The sequence below is a fragment of the Pongo pygmaeus genome, chromosome 21 (genome assembly GCF_028885625.2).
Source record: "Pongo pygmaeus isolate AG05252 chromosome 21, NHGRI_mPonPyg2-v2.0_pri, whole genome shotgun sequence".
Lineage (NCBI taxonomy): Eukaryota > Metazoa > Chordata > Mammalia > Primates > Hominidae > Pongo > Pongo pygmaeus.
The window spans coordinates 42,273,843-42,297,545 of record NC_072394.2 but is presented as its reverse complement, the minus strand read 5'-3'; the positions used below and the strand labels follow the sequence as shown (position 1 = coordinate 42,297,545).

Here is a 23,703-nt window from a genome sequence, read left to right as displayed (position 1 = left end):
TGGGGCAGCTCTGGTACAGGGAGAAAAGCAGGACTTGATTTCCTGGCAGAGTTGCCATTTATGGGCTGTGAGACCTGGGAATAATACCTACTTCACAGGTGTTAATGCGAGCACCGAAACAGATGATGTATATGAGGGCTTTGGGAAAGTGGAGTGCTATAACCAATGTGCAAGCTTGGCTTTCCAGGACACGGCAGCCTTGAAGACGAAGCAGGCCCTGCATACGCGGCTCCAGTTCTACCCCAGCTGGGAGAATGAAAGGTCCAGCTCTACTTACACACTTCCTCAAGTATTTTGGGGCGTCCCCACAGGGTGTCTTTTGATTCTCACAAGCATGGACTTTTCTCTCACTCCATAGCATCCTTCGTGTACTTCATTTCTGCTTCTGCTTTTACTGCTACAGTTCTTGGCACCCTCAAGCAATAATGAAAGTGTGAGTGCATCTCTGGCTCATGCAGATGCTGTCAGGGCCACCTCCCACTCAAACCCTTAGAAAATGACATCTTTTTTGGTCATGGAAGTTGCCAGTCCATGCAGCTTTGTCTCTCTCCTATGCAAATGGTATTGCTCAAAAAGAAAAGGAGCTTTCTCTGATTATCTATGGCTTCCTCAACATATCACCCCACATGCAATGTTGCTTCAGTGATGATGGTGTTTATTTTGCTCATGAATCTGCAGTTTGACCAGGGCTCAGTGGAAAGAGCATCTCAGTTCCACTTGGTGTCAAAGGCAGGGGACTGACATCATCTAAAAGCTCATGTACTCCCACTTCCACAATTGATGCTGACTGAGAGCTGGAACCTTAGCTGGAGCCAGGACAAGAACACCTTTATGTGACCTTCACATGTAGCTGATTGGTTACATGTGCATGGCATGGTTTTGGGCTCCAAGGGTGTGGGTGCCTACAAGAGAGAGAAAAGGCTGTATTATCTCTTGTAACCTAGCCTCAGAAACCATACAATACCATTGCTCTGTATAATATTTGTTAGATGCAAGTAATTTCTAACTTCTAAGGCTGGAACATAATCAAGAGGAAGGAAATTAAAATCCACCTCTTGGTGGTAGGAGTGTCAAAAATTTATAGACATATTCCAAAACCAATGCATCCTTATACCTACCTCTACAAGTATGACATTACACAACATGGGCTAAAAACCTGCTTTGCCTGGCAGTAGCAGGTTTTGAGTCTCTATTATAATTTATTAATGAAATACTTCTTGCCATTTTATTGGCAGCGTTTGCTTGCAGTCCACTTGCCCTGGGATTCAGATGTAAATTTCTTCGTGCTCCATTGCGAAAATGACACTCTTCTGTATTCACAATTATACATTTATTTAGTAACCAAGGTTTCATTTGTGGACTGTATTGTTAACCACTGTTGTGTAACAAACCATCTCCAAAGTCTCCCAATTCTGTAGAATGGCTAGTTCAGTTGATCTCTGCTCTGTCTTTCAACCTCCTGTAACCATGGGGCTAGCCAGGGCATGTTTAGCTCACAATGATAGTAGAAACATAGAGCAAGTGGAAGCAGAAGAGGCCTCTTGCCCTAGTCTCTGAATCAGCCCACTGTGACTCCTACCCCTATGCCATTGGCTAAAACAGATTCACGTGACTACTCCAAAGTCAAGGGTCAGGAAAATGTACTGCATCCATGAGGCCAGGGTATGTGTGTGGAGACAGGAAAGGGTGCAGGATAAAAGCCAATCATGCTGTCTCACCCATTAATCAATTTTGTGTATGTTGACTTTCTCTGGTCCTTAAGGCAGAGATTGCAAACATCACCACCCCTGACTCCTGCCTCTATGACAATTTTGGTGAAAGGATCCTGCATTCCTTATAGATGATTTGCAACACTCCTCAGAACGTTTCTCAGTATGGTAATATGTAGATTCACTGGTAATTGATAAGATCTGGTAAATGAAATAAACCACGTTTAGAGAAAATTCCATCCCAGGAGGCTCCTGTGTTCTCAATTCAAAGTCCCAATCCCAACCATGCTAAGCTCTCCGGGCTTGCCTAGACATGTAGAGATGCTAAGGTGTGAACAACTGAGGCTGCCAATAGAAAGTGTGTTGAGAATGGTCTTTTGAATTATACACATCATTTTTGCTTACCTGTTCCTTCTTGAATAAGGGAGACCAAATTGGTATAATCATACACACAAACCGTGAACTAAGAAAATATTGTTCTGAACTCTATGATTAGTCTATTTTCAAAAAGGTCTTTTAAAATCACCTTTCTTTATGTATGGGGAGAGGATGAAACCCCTCACATGCTAGAGGATAGACTGAAGTCCTGTGTCACATGTACACTTATACATACACATCATATACACACTGGGAAATATCTCGAATCAGGCACCCAGAGATGATTACTGCTATAAGAGTCACATTTTCCTATAAAGGAAGATAGTGATGAGGACACTAGAACATAATCCCTTGTTCCTTTTTAAAAAATTGTTATTGGCACTCAGAAGGTGTCATATACTAAGAAATTAATATAGTTGTTATTATATTATAAAAAAATGAGAAACACTTTTCTATGTGTTGTAACCATTTAGAAGCAAACAATTTCCTTTGGGTGCATTAATAGCATCTTAGAATATAAAATAAAAAATTAATTAATCAGAACATACTCCTGTAGAAGTGCCTCCCCTCCTCTTTGGTCCCCAGCCTTCCCTCTCCTTCTCTGCTACGAGGCCAGCAGAGGTCAACAGGGCAGGGTTGGTGTAGGGAACCAACACCAGTGAAGGTAAGAGGCAGAGCTATCAGGGAAAAGGACAGGTAGGCTAGGTGCCTGCGGTCTGCAGAAGGCTAAGAGCAAGGATGCTTTCGAAGAAAGAAAAATAAAACCAATTCTGGAATCTGTATCCAAGCTGACAATGACCATACAGATTAATGTGTTCAATAGGGAGCTACTGACCTTCCAACCCTCTAGGCAAGCTTTCTTTTTTCTTTTCTTTTTTTTTTTTTTCTTTTTTTGCCTCTCCTCTTCACAGTGCAGGTCTGGCCTAGCCCACCAGCCCCAAAGCATGATAGTCATCTCTCAGGGGAGAATTGCTACCTTCTAAAGAAAGGTTGGCAGTTTAGGATTGAAACATTAATAATGTCCCTAGGGCTAAAGCATTCCTTTTTCCAGGACAGACTGGATAACCCATCTAGATGGTGAGGGGTTTAGGGAGGCACATTGGACTGGTTCTTATCACAAAACACTCAGTGAAGAAGTTGCTAAGACACATCAGCCAATCCAGCCAAAGTGCTAATTGGTTTGCAGTTCCCCTAATTAGTGTGTCATCTACCTGGACAGCTTAGCAGCTGGCTGGAAGCCCAGACCCTGCCCAGCCAAATTCACAGTTCCCAGAATTTGGAAGTGCAACAGCAGTGACAATTCCACACCTCATCCATACGTGGGCATGCCCACCCGCACATACACACCTTCTTGCTGAGATGTAAAGATAACAGGTTCTCACAATGTTGCTAACAATCTCATTAGGCTGTTTGATGTGAGGAGGAAGCAAGAGTGGTTCTAACTTTGCTCTAACACTTTGTGAACACACTATAGGGTTGCTCAGATTAGCTTCATCATGAAGCAAAGACTACAGTTATGAGTAAAAAGTGTAAAGAAGTCTTAAGGCTCTCAAATATCTCCTCCATCATAGTTAAGAGACACTATGACAAGCTATTAGCCCCTCAGGATTAAGCACCACCTTCTCTCTGCATCTGACATATTCTCTAAATAACTGGGACACTTCTTAGAGTTCCAGGCTTTTAAAGTTGGGTGGCATAATGGCCTTTGTGAAGGGAAAAAAAAATTACCTGTATGTCCAGTGTTGATATAAATTATTTCTGTCATAATATAACTTCAAAGTATATAAAATAAAGCTCTATATTAACTGTTTATCTTCATGGTTCATGTATGACTATAGCAAAAAACACATTTACAACTTCAATGGTAACAAAACAATAATAGCCATTCCATTTGAACTAACAATATCAATTCAATGTGGCATCTTGTATTGTGTTCCTGAAATTAAATTGCCATTTGAAATCTGAAGATGATACTGATAGCTATATTTTTACAGTATCTTTGCCACCTGACAAGCCCATACTTAGTGCACTGTGCCATGATTCAATTCCTGTCCCCACCCCCTCACGCTGTTTGCCTGTTTGAACTGCTATGAAAGCTTTATTCATACAAATGAATTGAAGATATCCACTGACCTTCACTTAGAATGAACACCTCATTTATTCAGTAAGATCTCTCATCTTTTTTTAAAATTCTTTTGGTGGAGCAGGGTGCTGGACGTCTTGCATTAAAACACAAATGCAAGTATAGTGAAATCAAAGTAAAACTAAGAGTAGTGATCTTTATGACCCAGAATATATTTGTATTACTGCTTTTTTCTATTATTACCAGAGCAATAAAGACACTGTTGGCCAAACAATTAACACTTACTCATTGTAGAAAATTGCACACCTCCCTTCTCTCTCTCCCAGAAGATTCCTTTACTCTGCATATACATTGGCCCCCAGCAGTATTCCAGATGCCTCTCAATATTAGGGTAAATACATCTCAGATTAGCATTACAATTCTTGCTACATTTGTGCAACTACAGTTTTTGTAAGTTTTTTTTTTTTTTTTTCAAACGAAAGCTTTGCAAAGCCCTTATGTTTATGTAATGTAACCTAGGACAGGCTAAAGTTGTCAAGAAAATGACACACTTTGAGACTTTGAAATGTCTAAACTCACCAATACATGCCTGGAAAATAAGGCAGTCAATATTAGGATCTTCTTCAATGTATACAAAAGTCTAGAGAGGCTAAGCCTCTTGGGAGAAGCTAGGTGTTTGCTCTGAACAAGGGCCAAGACTAGGATAAGTAAGTCATTCAGTCAAAAAATTAAAGGAGGTGTCAAGAAACTCAGTAATCATGGTAAATGATAATTTAATAAATATATTTTTAGACATTAAAATTTATGCAAAAAAATCCATGATGAAAATAATCAAAATTTTCAATAAAGACTATTGATCTATTTAGCCATATTGAGCCTGAGGCAAAACATGTGTGTGTGTGTACATGCACACGTTTCTATACATATTTTTATGTATTTTTCTAGTGGTTAATTTTTTTGCAGAATATTAAAATAGTTGAAAAAATATTGAAAAACGAAATGTAAGTATTAAAATAAACATTATCCTCAGCTTAATTATAGTATATATACCCAAATATATTTATGATCATTTTAATTCAGCTTCAGTTAATGAAAATGTATTCAAATTTGTCACTGGGTGAAGAGAAATTGTCAGTATGACAATTCTCTTCTTTGAAAATGAAATAAGCAATGAAGTAGATTTTGAAAATATTGTTGATGTGTTTACTTCCATTATAGCCAGAGTATACATTTTTCCTTCTGCCTCAGGCACCAATAAGGCTTGGCACAGCAGCACCCTGGCCAAGGCAGAGGGTAGATTTGGAGATTAATTAGTGCCTGGAACAGAATAAATAGTTATTAAATATTAATTGTTATCATTGTTATCGTAATCCCTTTTCATGCACTCCAAAGCAGAGCCAGGCCTTCTGGCTAACTGTGCCAAATTCAATTCTGAGAATTTGAGGGGAAGATGCAGGGAGCAAGCTTGACAATAATAATGACTTCTTAAAGTCTCCAAGTGCCACTGTGACCCATGGTGCTGGCATCCAATTTGCACTATCTCCATAACAACCTCAGGAGTAATGCGTGCCTCACTGGCCCCCTTTTCCTAGGGCCTTCTGCCCCCCTTGACCACTTGGGCAGAGGAAAATTTGAATCCTGTAGGAAAGATGGGGAAATGGAAATAACAAAATGTTGCAGTAGGATTTGGGTTAAAGTCCAGACAGTGTCCAAAATTTATACCCCTATTTTCACCCTTACATGAAAATGGGGATATTAAAACTTACTTCTTAGAGATGTTTGGAGAATTATATGCCCTGAGTTTTATAGTGTCTGAAGCAGTACCCTGCACATGCTATTACAGAAATAAATGTTTATTAATGGAAAAAGAAGGAAGGAAAGGATGTTTATCTATTTCTTATTACTGCATAATAAATTACCATAAGCTTTAATGGCTTAAAATAACACCATTTTTATCTCACAGTTCTGTAAGTTTGGAAGTCCAGGTGGGCTCAACAGGTTTCTCTGCTGAGTATTTTTCAAAGCTCCAGTTATAGTGTCAGCTGGGCTGGGCTCTTATCTGGAGAAACTGGGGAAAAAACCTACATCCAAGCTCATTCAGACTGTTGAAAGAATCCATTTCTTCATTGCTATAGGACTGAGGTTCCTGTTTCCTCACTGGCTGTCAGATGGGGACCACTCAGCTTCTCATGTCTCATCATGCCCCTCCATCTTCAAAGCTACCATCAAATTCTTATGATGAAAGTCTCTCTGACACCCTCTGCAATCCTCTTCTGTTACCAGGTGGAGAAAATCCTGTTTTGAAAGGGGCTCGTGAAACTAGATTAGGCAGATAATCTTTCTATGTTAAAGTTAACTGTGCATTAAAATGTAAGATAATCATGGAGGTGATAGTTCATAGATTCTGGATATTAGTTTATGGAAACTTGGTGGCTATTATTAAAATTATGCCTACCACCAGACAGAAGGACAAAGTTAAGAAATAGTAAAATAGTAACATGTTCTTCAAAGGGTTAGGCTGGTTTCATGCAAGATATTTTCTCTTTCACTTAATCTTCATAACAGCATTACACGATAAGAAATGTGCCCATTTTATAGATAAGGAAACTTCAGCTACTGAACCTCTCTCCTGAAGTCTCAGTGTTAGTAAGTCTAATCCAAGACTCCACATTTGTATGTGAAAATAAGAGAAAAACAAATTTTATATGAAAATTAGAAAGTAATTAAAGGCTTGATTTCTTTTAGGGAAAATGATGTGATCATTGACAAGCTTACCCAAGACAACTATTCACCATATTACCCCTGCTTCCATATTTCCACTTGTCTTCACTCAATTCTTGGTGATCTTGGGTCTGCAGATTTTATGCACAATAAGCTATAACCTTCCCTGTGTCCTTCCTAAATGTAGCAAGGAACATACTGGTTAGATACCGGGCTTTTTACCCTAGCTAATGTGGACCAATGTTGCCGTAACAATTATGTTTTTAATTCCAATTGAGAGTTGTTCCTTTGCACATGACTTTGTTTTCTAATTCTGCAGTTTGGAAGATATAGTTCTGGTGCCTAAATACTGGAAATTCAGGAATTTGCTAAAGTTTTGTGGGAGACTGTTTTGAGAAAATTTAAGTGCATGATCATTGGATTACCTACTCTACTCCAGACTTTATATGAGCCTCAGAAGATTTGTGTGTGAATACCACAGCCATAGACTTGATCCTCATTGAGTTGGGAGTTTCATGAGATTGTGGAACTATACCTTGGTTCCTTTTCCATAAGCTGGGACCAAGAAATAGTTAAAACTAAAAACAGATGTCACCTCACCAAGGGCTTTCCCTAAAAGATAAAATTAATGGATGGTGTAGTGATCAGTACTGTGGGTCCTAGTAGTCTAACTTAGGCCACTTAATATAATCTGTATTTAAAACTAAATTTGATATGAACTTTGGGGTCTTTAAAAACTATTTACCTATTTAACCTTTTTGTCTCTGTTTTATCCTTGTTTATAGTTGTAATTCTTTTTGAAAAGTTCTAAATTATTCTGGAGAACCAAAAGGAAGAAGGATTTTTTCCCCCTTTTAAGTCAGGATGGACAGGGAAGCAATATGACTCTAGATAATTAACTTGGGAGTTCTGGCTGTCCTTGGGAGAGGGCCAGTGGCCCAGGAAGAAAGCCAGATGGGGTCAGAGACCTCAAACTGACAGATGTGGCAGTAGAGGGTTCCAGGAAGAAAGATCAGAGCTTGCCCAGAAAAGAGAGCCACTTGCCCAGATGCAAAACCCCAGAGGACTGAAGGTAAAGGCTTGGGCAGTATTTTGGCTGAGTCATAGGAGAAACTGGTCAGCAGCTAAGGTCAAGTTTAGGACAAAGAAACGCTGCACAAGGAGTCTGAGAAAGAAGAAACAGGATAGGGGAGAAGATGTCTGTAGGACCCTGAGGAGTAAGTAGTATCTATGTAATGCTTTTATTTAACCCTTTTTGTGGTCCTACCATGTATATAGAAATGTAACAATATATCCATATCCTGAAATTCAAAGAATACTAGGAGTAGCAAATAAGTTTGCCCCATTGTTTTTGGGTTATGGAGAAACAAAAACTAAAATTTGAAGAACAGAGAGAGTAAGAAGAAGCTGTCTATGAAAATTGTCCAGTCTTTCTCAAGTGTGTCATCACAATGTTAAGTTTCTTCTGGGTAACTTGCTGACCCAGAAGCAAAGGATAGTCTCAGGTATGACTCAGTCCTCTATGTCTGAGACAGCTGAGACCCACTCACTTGAGAGAGGATGGAAGGCTTTATCCTGGAGATTTGTCTCATTTATGTAAGGGGTTTTGGACCACAGTTTATGTATTCTGATGATTTTTACAAAGTGCCTTTGTCTATGCTAATTTTTAAAAGACCTATTTAAATTACAATTCATATAAAGTTTATTGAATAGCACAATTTACCATGTTTGCATACTTTCTTCTTTAAAACAATGATCTTGCTTGTAATATTTTTATAATAACACTAAGCAACTAACTAGAACAACTCACACAAAATAATACCTTCTTTGGACCAGACTGACCTAAGCAATGAGGACACAGATGGAAAAGACATGTCAGAATTCCAACTAATAAATATAGAATGAAAGATGAAATTAGAAAATCACCCCTTGGCAACCACAAGAGGAATAATTGTTTCAGGCAAGGATCATCAATGGATGCTAAAATTAGTAGGTGAAAGTACTATGAGAAACAAGATATTTGATAGTCTCAAAGTATTTCCCCACAAGATACTAATTAATTACAAAGAGAAAAATAGTAACTTCACAGTGGAGAAGCCTGGCAGACACTCTTTTAATGAAGCAATTATAGTTAACATCACAAAAAAATAGGACAAATCAACATCATGTGCCTCACGATATGATGCACCGAGAAGGATACAGCATGACTTCTGTGGTTTTTCTGCCAAGGTTGCATGGTCTGAATATAATTATGAGGAAACCTCAGACAAATCCAAATTAAGAGACATTCTACTAAATACCCGGTCTCTCCTTTTCAAATGTGCCAAGTTTATAAAAGACAAAGAAAGGCTGAGGAACTGTTCCAGATTCAAGGGTAACAAAAGGACATGATGGATTAGAGAGACATGGCAACTAAATACAACCTGTGAGTGCGGATAAGATCCTGGACTTGGAATCTTGGATTTAGTGGGACAACTAGTAAACTTTGAATAAGGCCTCTATTGACTAGTTAATAGTACTGAATCAATGTTAATTTCCTGATTTTGATCATTTAACTGTGATTACATAAGAAGATGCCCTTGATTTTAGGAAATTCATACTGAAACATCTAGAGGTAAAGGAGTATCGTGTGCAACCTTCATTTAAACATTTCATAATAAAGTGTGTATGTGTGTCTGTGTGTGTGTGTGTGTGTAGATAGGTGATAGGTAGATAGAAAGATACAATGGTAAACAAATGTAGTACATTTTTAAAATTTGCAGACAATCTAAGTGAAGGTCATATACTCTTTTAAATTTTTTCTATAAGTCTGAAATTATTTTAAAATAAAAAGTGAAAGATAATAACACATAGTTAAAAAAAAAAAGACAGTCTCTTCCATCAAGGAGCTCACAGCCCCATGAAAACAGATGGGCAAGTCACCATAAAGAGATAAATGTAGCTGAGCAAACTACAGAGTGTTATAAGGGCATGGAGGATAGGATATAATTTCTAGAAGTAAAAGAGAATAAAAATTGTCTAGGAAAGACAGTAAGTTTGAGTTAAGCAAATTCATTGTCTTCCTAGCCCTTAATAAAATGTTTAGGCTCATAATACTGAAAAGTCAAGTCAGTTGTTCTGTGTTGATACAAGAAAGGCTTTAGTTCATAGAACAATTTGTCTAAACCATCCACACATTCATCCATCCATTAACATGTCTGTAATATTGTAATATAATGAGAAATATATATTTGGTCTCTGCCTCCAGTTCGTAGCACGGAACTCCTAAAACTCTTGTCATTTCCTGAGTAATAAGAGTCTTTTCTGTTCTGAGGCATCTCTTGGTGTGCTCTTGGATAGTGACTGGGTACCAGGAAGACCAAGCCATCGTTATGAGCTTGGAACTTTCAGCCCCACTCCCTTCCTCTGAGAAAGGGAGTGGAGCTGCATATTTAGTTAATAATATACTATGCCTAACATGATGAAGCCTACATAAAAATCCCCAAGCTATAGGAGAGCTTCTGTATGGCTGAAAACACAGAGATATCCTGGAGGAAGTTCAGTGCCTATTCTTTCTTCATCTGGGTGTTTATTTGCATCCTTTGTAATACCTTTTCTAAGAAATCAATGAGTGCAAATAAAGCACTTTCGTGAGTTCTGTGAGCCACTCTAGCAAATGATGGAAGCCAAGGAGAGAGTTGTGGAAATCTCTCCTGTATAGCTAGTCAGCCTGATGTTCCTGAGGCCTGAGTTTGTTACTGGCATCTGAAGTTGGTGGCGGGGTTGGAGCAGTCCTGTGGGACTGATCCCTTAACCTATGGGATCTGAGTCTAACTCAATGTAGATAGTGTCAGAGTTTAATTAAATTTCGGGACACCCAGTGGGTGTTCTGCCAGAGAATTAATGTGTCGGTAAAAATTTACATGTTTGATGTTAGAAGTGTTCTGTATAGTGTGTTGAGTATGAGAGTAAGAAACATGATTTGTTTTTTCCTATCTCACACAATGGTCATCTCTCTACCCTTGACTTCTCTAGAGTGTCAGCACAAATTAAACAGTTTTACTATTTGTACTCAAGCTACAGTTACACTAAGCATCTCTCTTTGCTCACAAAGATCCAAGTACTGTTTATACCCCCCTGTTAATTGCTTTGAGGATCACCAGAGGGACAAGATTCCATGAATGGATCTTCAGCCTCATTTAAATTTATTCTGACAAATCCAGAAATGTATCCACTTCTCTCTAGGTAGGCAGAAGTAGATACCTGCTAGGTATTGAAGCAGGTGTTTATGTAAGTGGAGGAAAGAGTCTCCAATCACTTCCATTGAGTGCACTGAGGTAAGGGGATATTAGTAGCTCTGGCTATTGGAGCAAGGGATGGATTCTCAGGGGCCAATGAAGGAGAGAGATTTTGGCAGCTGACAAGGAAGTCTTCCCAAGGTGATGGTACCTGGGCCAGAATAGGAAGCCCCTGGCAAGTTTGAGCTACTGAGAATTCAAAATATCTTCTTATCCTCAACTCCAATAATGCTATTTCACCTCTTTCAGAATCATTGGCTTTGACCGAATTAGTAAATTAATTGACTTCCGAATTCACAACATACATGACCTGGCAAACAAGAGTTGGAATCCAAATAGAATCAGATTCTTCCTGATTCTTCCTGACCGATCTCCAGTCAGTTCCAGGATGAGACCCTTCAATCCCATCACTGGGGCCTTCCATAAACATTTATCTATGACCAAGTTGTGAGTGCTTTCATCTGTCATGGCATCCATGTTGTACTTAAAACTAAATTCCTAAGAAAATGTTCCTCTTTACTCATTCAGTATCTATTCACTCAATAAGAATTGACTGAATGTCTCTTAAGAACCAGGGGCAAATTGCGAACCTATTGACATGTCATCATAGCTGAAAAAAAGCTGAACTGAAAGTCAGAAGTTCTAGTTTGTGCTCCAGTTATGTCACTATGTATGTATAGATAAATTGCTTCTCCTCTCTGGCCTTTGGTTATCTCAGCAGTAAAGTGAAAATGCTTTAACAATCTCCTTAGTACCTTCCAGCATTGTAGTGTCAATAGCCGGTACTAATTGTCCACCTGAAACCTCAAAGGATTATGACTTTACACTGAAAAACTCATTCAAGGACACACATACTAATGATGAGAGGGGATAGACACTGTTGCAAGATTACTTAGTACAAGTAGGAGTGTGATTTCCCCAAAGGTAGGGAAAGAGTCTCGCAAAGGAGGTTATAAAGAAGATAAGCTTTGAGATAAGATAGAACCTGACCATGTCAGAAAGAAGGGAGGATCTTCTCAGATGAGAAAGTGATTCTCTTCTAATACCTGGACAGGACAGGTGCAGACGAAAGTGAAAAATGGGAATGAAACATCTACCAGAGTTTCCTTGCAATGGATGAATTTAGCCTTTAAAAAATTTACAAGAGAAACTTGTGAAATATCCATTCTTTATAAAGCAAATGACATTTTCATTGACTTGGGAAAAAGACTGAGAGATGACTTGTAAGGTATTTCCCAGGTCTAAGACGCCATGATAAAACTCATCAAGCAATCATGTTGTTTAATACCAGACTCACTGTTCCAGAGGGACAAGTATTTTCTTTGAAGACACTTAGAATGTTTAGACACTTGATCTGTCTCCTTTTCCAAATGTGACAAGATTTTGAGTTATTGCTTCAAGAAGGAACTGGAAAACACCCTGAGATGCTGTTTATTTTTTAACTGCTTTGCTGGAAGCTGCTGTTTTAAATTCTAAACAGCTTAGTAAAACTTTCCAACAATTTCAGCGTTTTCTAAATTCGAGAGGCCATCTTTACAGCTTTTGAAGAAAGTCCAGGAGTATTGTCACTAAGCAATTTCAGGCAAAAACCTAATTTTAACAGACGAAATAATAACAAGTGGAGTGATGTCATTTAATATTCCCTAACAACTCAGTGTGCATGTGACTAACACCCCATTACCTCACCAGCTGATTCAGAGAGATAGGTTTACATTATACAGGAAGGTCCATCCAAATGTCTATCTCAGCCATTTTGCCTTCAGTCAGTGGAGAAACTGACTGATTCAGATAATGCATTGAACTCAAGACTGTGAGTATTTAGGGGTCCATATGGTTTTGGTCCGGGATAGTGGGAGGAAGGCAGTGAGCAAAAGCATGGTGGTAGGCTTACGTCTGTGGCCTTTACTTCCTTAAAACCAAGTGTTTGCCAGACAGACCTGGAGCCAAGCCAAAGGCTTCCCAATGCTTGTGGCAACATCACTTCATTCTCACCACCATCCAAAGTAGACATGATGGTTTCCATTTTTTTTTTCCCCAAAAGAAACCAAGGTTCAGAGAGGTGAAATGACTTGCCTTAAGCTCACTTCTTGCAGAGCTGGGATATGAGCCGAGGTCAAACTCCAAAGTTCTTCTAGAAACCCATGGTGCCACACTTTAGAGAATGGCTGTCCTTTGCCTGGGCTCAGGTTGAGACCTTGTCTCTTTCAAACCTGATTTCCACTCCTCCCCTCCCCTCTAGTCACCCCTACTACTCTCCTCGGTTGTTGGCAACAGACTCATCTCCTTCCATTTCAGGCTATAGCTTATGTACCTGTCCACTCTTTCTTGGCCTCATGATATGTCATGTCCAGAAAGCAGAAATGCAAGTAAGCTTTTAGTGGCTGATCTTGGCAACAGATCCATCACAGAATCAGTCCAGAAGCAGCCCATGCAAATTAATAGCTGAAACAGACAGCCCAGCAGGGATTGACCAATGTGCTCACTGAGGGGGATCTTGCTTTTCAGTAGACTTCTCCATCCTGTTTCAAATGTCATTATTGGCACAGAAGGAAATGGGGTATAAAGGTTTGCATTGTGATTGAGATTTGGCAGGGCTTGAATTCCTTGAGTTAAATATTCAGATGCCCCAGAATTCCCCTCCTGTTGCAGAGCTGATGGTCCTTTTCCTCTATATTAAAGGCCATATTAGGCAGCTGGTAATACTGTACACCACCATAGGGGAATAGAACGATATTTCCCTTTTTCCTGTTCATAGGAGACAGTGCAGGTGCTCATGAAACTTCTGCCACATCATCAGCCATGTTTTTGCTGTCCCCAGTATATGAGATATAAACCCTTAAGCCCAATAAAAAGTATTTAATACCTCCATCTCCCTCGCCTGTGCCATCATAGCCAATTCATTGTATATAAAACCCTGTGGATTTTACCTCCCAAATTTCTCTTGAATCCACCTACTCTTCCCCATTTTCATTGTCATTGACCTATTTCCAACCATCATTATCTATATACTGGTTGACACAATTATCTGCTAGTTGGTCTTTTTGCCTTTACTCAGCTCCTGCAATGATCCATTCATTGCCCAGTGAGCTTCTCAAAATGAACATTCTCATTTTGCCCTCTTGATTTTGGCATTTTGGTTATTCCACATTGATGTCAATATAAAAAAGAAGTAAACCCAGTAATGTGGCCTGCCTGGACCCACAATGTACAAGCCCTGCCTACCCTTCTGACTATCAGACACTGCACTTGTCCACACTCCCTTAGAACTGGGCACACCATCCACCAAGCTGTCTCTGACCCCAAGCCTTTGCATATACTCTTCCCTCTGCCTGGAATAACTTCTGCACTTTGGTGAGTTCTCAGCTCAAACACCACTTCCTCAGAGAAGCCTCCCCCAACTCCACACCACTGGCCATGTCATGTTCCCCATTCTGTTTACTCCTTATATTCTGAGTCTCTCTTTCTTTATAGCCATGACAGTTGTAGTTTTAATTCTTATTGTGATTATTTCTTTGATTTTTTTTGTTTCCTTTGCCAAGCAGTTAACTTTTGAGTTTAGAAACACTTTTTTTTCTAACTATTGAATTCCTTGTGCTGTGGAAGATTGTGAGATGTCTTACAAAATTAATCTCTTCAAGTTACTTTTAAATGTTTGTTTGCATAAATCAATGCAAAGAAGACTCTCAAAAGTGTTGCTAGCTTAATACCACTGTTCTCACAGACAGGCTTGGTTAATTACAAGCTTAGGGAAGCCTTAGTCAATGGGCTAATTAATACAAGATAGATGAACACACTTCACCTCTTATGACAACCATTGTTTAAATTGTAAGTGAATAAATGTAATTTTCTACAACAAACACTCCAGCAAATATAATTTTCAACGACTGACACTTAAGTCTGAAGGCTACAAGTCAATATTCTTTGTAGATACATTAAAACAAATTCCTAAACGTTATAGTGAAGTTCTTTGTACATTTTAGTAAACTCACTTAGACAAAAACATAGCATTGACAGGATACAGACTAAGTATAGATTTAACTTCAAATAAAGATGCGCTAACTGATATGTAAACATTCTTTAATCTTCTTTCTTATCTTTCTTAAAACATGTAAAGCAGCATGTTGGATTCTCAAAACATTTTTGTATCAACTACTTCCCTGAAATGTCCTCCTTTCTACACTACTTAGACCTATGGCATATGGGTTTTAACTATACTTTTGACAAATATTGAATCACTTCATTTGATGTTTTAATAATGTATGTCCACAGAGCCTAACATGGCATTGGCCACTTGGTTGGTGCTTAATAAATATGCACTGAATGAATGAATGATCAACCAAGCTATGGAGTGACCTAGATGGGGCAGGATGAGATAGGGTTCTGCATTGATATCCATGCCTTCCTCTGGTGCAGTTTCTCAATGTGGCACTATTGACATTTGGCGCTGGCTAAGACTTTTCTGTGTGAGGGGCTGACCTCTGTGTTATAGAATGTATAGCAGCTCCCCTAGCCTCCACTCACTTGATGCTAGTAGCACCCGCCACCCCAGTGGTGGCAAAACATGTCTCCAGGCATTGCCAAATGTTCTCTGGGGCTCATTTGAGACCACTTATCTAGAGTCGTAGATGAATAGTAATTACATGGGCAATGCTCACAAATTTCTCAAAGTGGTGAAGAATAAGACGATAGAATATATTCATGACCTGTCCTCTTGGCACAGTGGAAATTTCAGAGACTTTGGTGTCAGAAAGACTCCCGTTTGTATCCTAGATCTGCCTACCTATGTCCTGGCTATGTGATACTAGGCAACTTACTCAACCATCCAAAGCTCTCTGTCTATAAAATAGAGAGAACAGTAGGATGGTTATAAAAAGTACATGAGCCAATACACATGAAGCAATTACAGGATCTGATGCAAAGTAAGTACTCAATAGGCCAGTGGTTACTGTCAGTGTTATTGCTGATATTACTGCCAGCTACCTCCACCCTGCCTTCTTTGCTTGAAAGCTGTTGTGCTCCACCCTTTCCCAATCTCTTCCTCTGACTCCTAGAGCCATCATATATATGCTTTCTGGAACATTTTACATTACTTTCCTGAGCATTTAATAATAAGGCTGTACAATAATATGCCAGCTTTGGTGCCCTGGAACATTGTTGTCTTACCTCTGGTCATTGCTTCTGACAAAGAGCTGTGTCTTCAGTGTGCTGTCTCTTGCTAAGAGGCCTTACTGTAATAGGCATCCTCAGCCTTGGCTCAGGACACAGCAATTCAGTATCGGCAGCAGGCTGCAGACATCATTGAGCCAAGTGCTTTTCTCCCCAAACACTGTACAGCCAGGTTGCTTGGTTACTGTCATTTGCACAGAAGTGTAGGCATGAAGAAAATTCACAGAATACGCTCAGAATGTCACAGACTAGGGGAAGGGAGTTTCCTTCAGTGAAGTTTCTCAATGGATTGGAGATGCAGAGAACAGAGGCAGGCAACTTAATCCGGCCTGATCCAAGGTATCCTGCTGTCTGTACAGTCTCTGTGCTTCTCCAGCTCTGACTGGAAGCTGCACTGGCTCCTCTCTAGTGAAACATCTCATGGGGATGAAGGAAGCATCTTGGGATAAAAAACCTAAAACCTGTATGTACTTATAGGTACCAGAATGGTAAATAGCTGCCACATCCCTCTATCAAAATCTGAAGCATCTTTGAATGATACATTAAATCCACATAGGCTTTTTTTTTTATTTTGATTTTTTTATTTCAATAGGTTTTTGGGAAACAGGTGGCATTTGGTTACTGAGTTCTTTAGTGGTGATTTATTAGATGTTGGTGCACTCATCACCTGAGCAGTGTACACTGTACCCAATGTGTAGTCTTTTATCACCACCCCCTGCCCTTTCCCCCACGGGTCCTCAAACACCAATGTATCATTCTTATACCTTTGCATTTTCATAGCTTAGCTCCCACATGTGAGTGAGAACATACAATCACATAGGTTGTTTTGCTTATGATTTTTCATTTTGTCTATTTAAACAGTGGGACTGTCACATTTCTCATTGCTTTTCTAAACCAGACTTAAGCTTACAGATGAGTCACATTATTTCCTCTTTATCTCATGTGCTAAATGTGGTGGGCCTGCTTTCATTTAGAATTCACTAATTCATAATTTGTGAGTGTGGAACAGAAACAGGGTTTAGGTTGACCTCAGGTCTACGTGAGAAACACTTTTTGGAAAATTGATATTTTAGCAAGCATATGTAAATAAATAAGTATAAATTGCTTCCATTCTGCTGAAGACACTATTTACATACAATAAATAGGAAATTATCTTTGTGTATTAAAGGAAGCTGTCCAATAGAAATATAATGAAAGTCACATATGTACTTTTATTTATTTATATTTATTCATTTATTTATTTTTGAAACAGAGTCTTGCTCAGTTCCCTAAGCTATAGTGCAGTGGCATGATCTTGGCTCACTGCAACCTCCGCCTCCCAGGAACAAGTGAGCACATCCTGTTAATGTTTGCATTTTTAGTAGAGACGGGGTTTCCCCATGTTGGCCAGGCTGGTCTCGAACTCCTGAACTCAAGTGATCCTCCCGCCTTGCCCTCACAGTGCTGGGATTACAGGCGTGAACCACCACACCTGGCCAAATATGTAATTTTAAATGTTATAGTGGCCATATTTAAAAAGTGAAAAGTGAACAACAATTATAGTAGCATCATTTATTTAACCCAATATAGGCAAAATATTATGTCAACAAGAAACCACAAAAATTATCAATGACACATTTTCTGTTATTTTTCTCAAACTCCTTCTTTGAAATCTGGTGTGCGTTTTACACTTACAGCAGATTTCAGTTCAGACTAGAGACATTTCAAGTGCTTGCCAGCCACATATGACTAGTGACTACAATACTGGATGGTCCAATGCTAGAAGACTTCATCCCTTTTCCCTTCTTCCTCTGTTCTTCCTGTTCATGAAGTCATCAGCATCATAGATCTTTGTGTTGCTATTGTTTATTTACAAAGATAATATTTACAAAGATAACAAATATTCACTCTAGTACATTATCTTCTTTGTCTAGAATCCCCACTGGGAATTAGCTATTATGTGTATTGGTTCACATTTTTCAACTCCAAAATACAAGGTCGGGGCTGTCAAGTTCAAGTGAAAAAGAAATTTTAAGACTGAATTTTTGAACATAAACACATCATGGAAATTCTGGAACATTCAGTTAACTGCTATATGGCCTTTAGGGTTTACAGAGTAGAAGCTGAAGGTCTGCCACACTGAGTTTTAGCAAAACTTTGAACATGTACAGCCTGAAATTTTGGCCTACATGGGCTTGCATTTCAGGGGCTCTGTGTACAGAGGCCACGCACAAGCCCAGCATCGTTGTCCACACTGGCCCATCAGATCAAAGCACTAACCTGTTTTGAAGGAGCAGATGCATGAGCACCAAGAAATTGAGCAACACAAAGCTTAATTGTCTGCCCTTGGCAAAGCTCATGAAAATATTTAATTCATGAAATGTATTTTTGTGAACTTGATTCCATTTGCAACTTTCTTGTTGACCACTGTATAGAGGTAACTAAACCACAGAAAATAAAAAAGTCTTCATATGAAAACTCAGCCTTCTAAGATAAAACTGGTCTTCAATCATTTCCAATAATGAGGAAGATTCATGTGTACTAATAGGGTAAGGTGCTTGAGATATCATCAGGAAGAGCTTCACTTGTATTCAATGAACCTTCTTAACAGTCCTAGGGCTTGGGTATCACAGTTTCATTTTAGAGATGAGGAAACCAAGACATAGAAATATTGAGTCATAGACCCAAGGGCACATAGCTGGCCAGCATTAGAATCAGAATGTGGTTTGGCAACTCAGTGATGGTAACCTGATTCTGGTGTTCTCACACCACCCAAAGGCCTGTGGGCAGCAGGTGCCTGCACCCTGAATCCTCAACACAACAGTCCCTTGAATTAGGCAAGATATGGTTTTTTTAAGGGAATAAAATTTCTGCTCCATCCCACCTGAGGATAGGTGGTAGCCAGAGTTGACAATCTACTAAAGTTGCCTATAAAATAAGGCTGTCAACTTGTTGAAGTGCAAGCCAGGAAGAACAGAATGCCCAGGGAAGGCCAAAGTGGGTGTTTTCAGCACATTGTCACCATTCTAATGACTACAAGTTTTGTTCTAAAGAGAATTTGAGTTGCAAAAAGTGTTACTGCCAACAGGCTGCAATTTTAATGATCTAGCTTTAATTGTGAAAATGAATCTTACGCTTATGAGAAGTATGGAATCCATCAACAGACTGAGTGAATTATCTTGAGTGCTGCCTGTCTAATAGTGTTGCTTGTCTGTGATCTGCTTAGAATTGAATTATTTTTAAAAAATTTAATTATCATTACTATTATTATTATTATTCCTATAGGTCTTCAAGTTACAAACAATAACAAACACTACCAAAGGTAATGACCGATAATGAATTATTAAAGTCTCTTTCCTGTTCTTAACTAATTTCATAATGTTATCCTTAGAAACATCACCAGTCATCATATATCAGCCCTGAGTGAATTTTGATGTAATGTGTCTTATCCATCCTTTAATTCAGATATGTTTTTGAAAATTTAAAAACCAATGCAGTGAACAAATTTTAAAGATTATCTCTCCCCAAAGCATTTCCTCTTAAACTGTAAGATTTAGATATTTTGGGAAAATAAAGTCAAGTTAGTCATTGTGATAACGTTACCTTCCTTCACCATTCCTTCCCGTTTTCTTGCTCCAAATTAAGAACTGAATCTAACAACTCTTACGCTTTGAAAATTCTCTGTTAAAGCAATTTTTTCAGAATAATGGATTTTTCTTTTGCACAAATCACTTGAGCTTAAGCACTTTGGCCTGTCTACAAGTACTCTGCAATCTCCCAATTGTTTCTTGATGAACCCATTATATTTCTATTTAACTCTAAGCAAGTTGCTTCTTTCGCCACTCGAAGATGTATTTTATCAAAATATCTGGCTGCATCTGAAATACATCAGTATTGTGATTTGTTTGAGCATGTCATTTTCGTCTCTGTGCCTTTCTTTTCTAATTTGTAAAATGGGGATAATAATTCATATTCTGCAGAATTGCTGAGGCAATTATGGAAGACGATGGGTATGTTTAGCACAAATCACTAATGGTTTCTTTCTTTCACCAGAACAGGCTTCAGAAAAATGGAAATTGATCTAACAAGGAAGAAGTATTATGAAACAATGTTAAAAAGAAATTGGTAAACGCAATGGCAAATCTTTTAAAATTGCTTTAAAATGTAATAATTGTAATAATAACAATGCCTTATTTGGTGGACAGCAGATCATAGGGTAAATAAGATACTAGAAGCTGTAGCATGAAAATGGAAAGTGAGTAAAACCAAGTTAAAGAATTTTAAGGTTTTTTGGAAGCTAAGAAAGAGACAGGTTGCTTAATTTAAGACGTTGTTGAGATGATTATGCACATAAAAAAACTTTAATGATAACTACTAAAATAGTAGGCAATATATAACTTCCCAACAAAGAAAAGCAAAAATGAAAACATAAAATAAGCTGGATCATCTGAAGAGAAAACAAGAAATAGGATGGGGTATGGAGTGAACAAAGAAAATACATTGTAAATAGAAAACACAGAGGCGGCATGTTCAAATCTGTCAGACAAATACATTTAAAACATTTACCTATTACACATAAGTAAGTAATGTGTGTGGTAAATCTTAGAAATACATTTATGCAGTCAGGAAAGAGAAATAAGAATTGTAGAATACAAGTTACCTTTGGATTTGAGAAGAGATCGAAAAAAAAAAAAAAGCTTGAAGAAATGAAACTAGAAATTATTCTATCAGCCGGAAACATCAGGATGCAGAATTACATGACACCTGTCATCCCTTCGCTGATACTTTCAAGTTGGTGAACATGGGACCCAACAGTCCCATAGGACAGAATTTTAGCCTTGCTTATGAGTAAAGTTCAGACCCATGTAGACATGTCTGATGGATTGCTTGGAACTGGCTTCTGGCTGACTGTAAACATTCTACTTTAAGGTAATAATTGCCAACAGAGAAAACCCTTCAAAGAGAGTTGCTGCTTTTCCTAAGGGTTTCCAAGGATCCAAAAACCTTCGGAAGTTCCAAGGATCAAGTCCCAGGATCTAAGGTGAAGCTTCATATTCTGCTGTTTTTAAAACTCATGTCTTTTTTCACCAAGGACCAGCTGTTGATCAGGCCCACAGGGCTTGACTCCTCTCTTTTATGTTGGAGAAGTTTGTTTTCCTTTTGCCCTTCATTATTGTTTGCTGAAATCTAGGTCCCAACCTCTCATCCACTATTCTAATTCCATGACTTTGACTCTGCCTTGAGGCCCACACCTCATTTCTGATAGCTGCCAATGACAGGGGTATTGGCTTTAGTTAGTGTCCCATTTTCCCTTTGTGATGTCCCACAAAATGCTTCTCCCTAATTTGAGTCCATCTCAAACCCAAAAGTGTTCCAGGGCCAGGCAGACAGAATAACTGGGTGAAGCAGGCTGAGTGGAAGGGGTTGAGAGGTGGGCAGCTGGTAGTTCATCTTGGACAGACTTTTATCGTTAGTGAATAGGGCATGTGATATGGTTTGGCTGTGTCCCCACCCAAATCTCATCTTGAATTGTAGCTTCCATAATTCCCACATGTGGTAGGAGGGACCCAGTGAGAGATAACTGAATCATGGGGGCTTTGTCCCCCACACTGTTCTCTTGGTAGTGAGTAAGTCTCATGAGATATGATGGTTTTATAAGGGATATCCCCTTTGGCTTAGCCCTCATTTTCTCTCTTGTCTCCCGCCATGTAAGACATGCCTTTTGCCTTCTTCCATGATTGTGAGGCCTCCACAGCCACATGGAACTGTGAGTCCATTAAACCTCTTTTTCTTTATAAATTACCCAGACTTGGGTATGCCTTTATCAGCAGCTTAAAAATGGAATCATACAACATTAAATAAATGAGGGGGAGAGAAAATTGGGGACACTGATTATCAAGATGGCTGAGATATCCCAAGAGGCTACACTCGACCTTTGACTTCTCTTGGGTATACGCCGCCTAAGAGTGAAATTGCTGAGTTATGTGGTTAACCCATGTTTAACATTTTATGGAACTGCCAGACTCTTTTCCAAAATAGCTGCACCATTTTATATTCCCATCAGCCATGTATGAAGGTTCCAGTTTCTCTACATTCTCAGCAGCACTTGTTTGTCTGTCTTTTTTATTATAGCCATCCTTGTGGGTGTGAAGGGGTATCTCACTGTGGTTTTGATTTGCATTGCCTTAGTGACTAGCGATGCTGAATGTTTTTTTCATGTGCCAATGGCTAATGTAAGCTTTTTAATATTGGATATAGATGTTTTCTATGAAAAGGGACATTTCTTTCCTCAGGGGGCCCACCTGTCTGCCCAGGGGTATGACATTCATTCAAAGCTTTGAGACTCACCAGTTACTCATTTCCATACTTACAGGCTGGAAAGGACAGATTCCCAAGCAAGAGGCAGAAGGCCAGAGATTTATGCCTCATTCTCTCTTTTCTCCCTTTCCTGTCAAATGCAGCTGGACCTTTCCTGGAACAAATTCCTTCAGACAAATTCTCCACCAGACCATCAACTCAGGAGGGCAAACAAGGAGCTTGTTTTCAAGAGCTGGAGCCAAACCACCCAGAGCTTCCTGTGCCAGGTGAGCATGAAGAGGGGCCAAAGTCACCCATTACTAACCCCTCACCCATGACTGCCTGAGAGGTATGTCTCAGGCTTTAACCATGAAACCTGTTTCCTCTCTCCCCTCCAAAGTCCAGCCCAGAGAGGCATGATAAAATCACTTAGCAAATGGAAAATATTTTGTGCTTATTCTAAGAAATGTGATCCATCAAAAATGAGCTGACAAGTCATTTCATTTCCAAGGACAGTGTCCACATACTCCAGGCAACCTCTGGACCTGGATTAAGATACATCCAAGCCACAGGCCAGTAAGGACCATACAGATATAACGTTATGAGTGATTCTGTAGCATGGTTTTAAGGCACCAGCTGCACAGTCAGACTGCCTGGTTTCAGCCCAGCTCCCTCATTTGCTAGCTGTGAAAACTGGGTGAATTGCTTAAGCAACCCTTAAAAACATTTTGTAGTTTTAAAAATGGCAATAATAATACTCCCTTCTTCATATGACTGTTTTGAGATTTGGATAAGGCAATAGGTGCTTTATTCGATAAGGACCCTGGAACATACAAATCTATTTTAAAAATGCTATTAATATGGTTTTGCCCTAAAAAGGCAGGTTCTTCTGTTTCTCAAATCTGACAAAGTTTTGTCGAACTCTTGAATTCTCATTAATAGCTCCAATACAGACTATTAATGCTGTTAGTTTTGACCAAATACATGACTCATGAATTAACTAACTCTTACTTGGTAATCTGAAGGAATCAATAAAATCCACACTTAATTCCCCCTAAATAACTGAACAACTGTGGACTATGGAACTGGGGAG

The 23,703-nt window shown here is 39.0% G+C and overlaps 1 long non-coding RNA gene across 2 annotated transcripts in view; it reads left to right on the top strand.

Annotated features, from left to right (window-relative positions):
• The window catches only part of LOC134738914 (uncharacterized), a 75,940-nt gene that overhangs the window by 36,848 nt on the left and 15,389 nt on the right, over nt 1-23,703 (top strand). The window contains exons 1-5 of one of the 2 annotated variants that reach the window (XR_010125194.1): nt 8,050-8,108; nt 19,599-19,635; nt 20,367-20,438; nt 21,243-21,354; nt 22,775-22,897. This is a non-coding gene — a long non-coding RNA (uncharacterized LOC134738914). Of the gene's footprint in view, nt 1-8,049; nt 8,109-19,598; nt 19,636-20,366; nt 20,439-21,242; nt 21,355-22,774; nt 22,898-23,703 lie in introns of those variants that run through there. The other variant, XR_010125195.1, reaches the window with a different exon arrangement.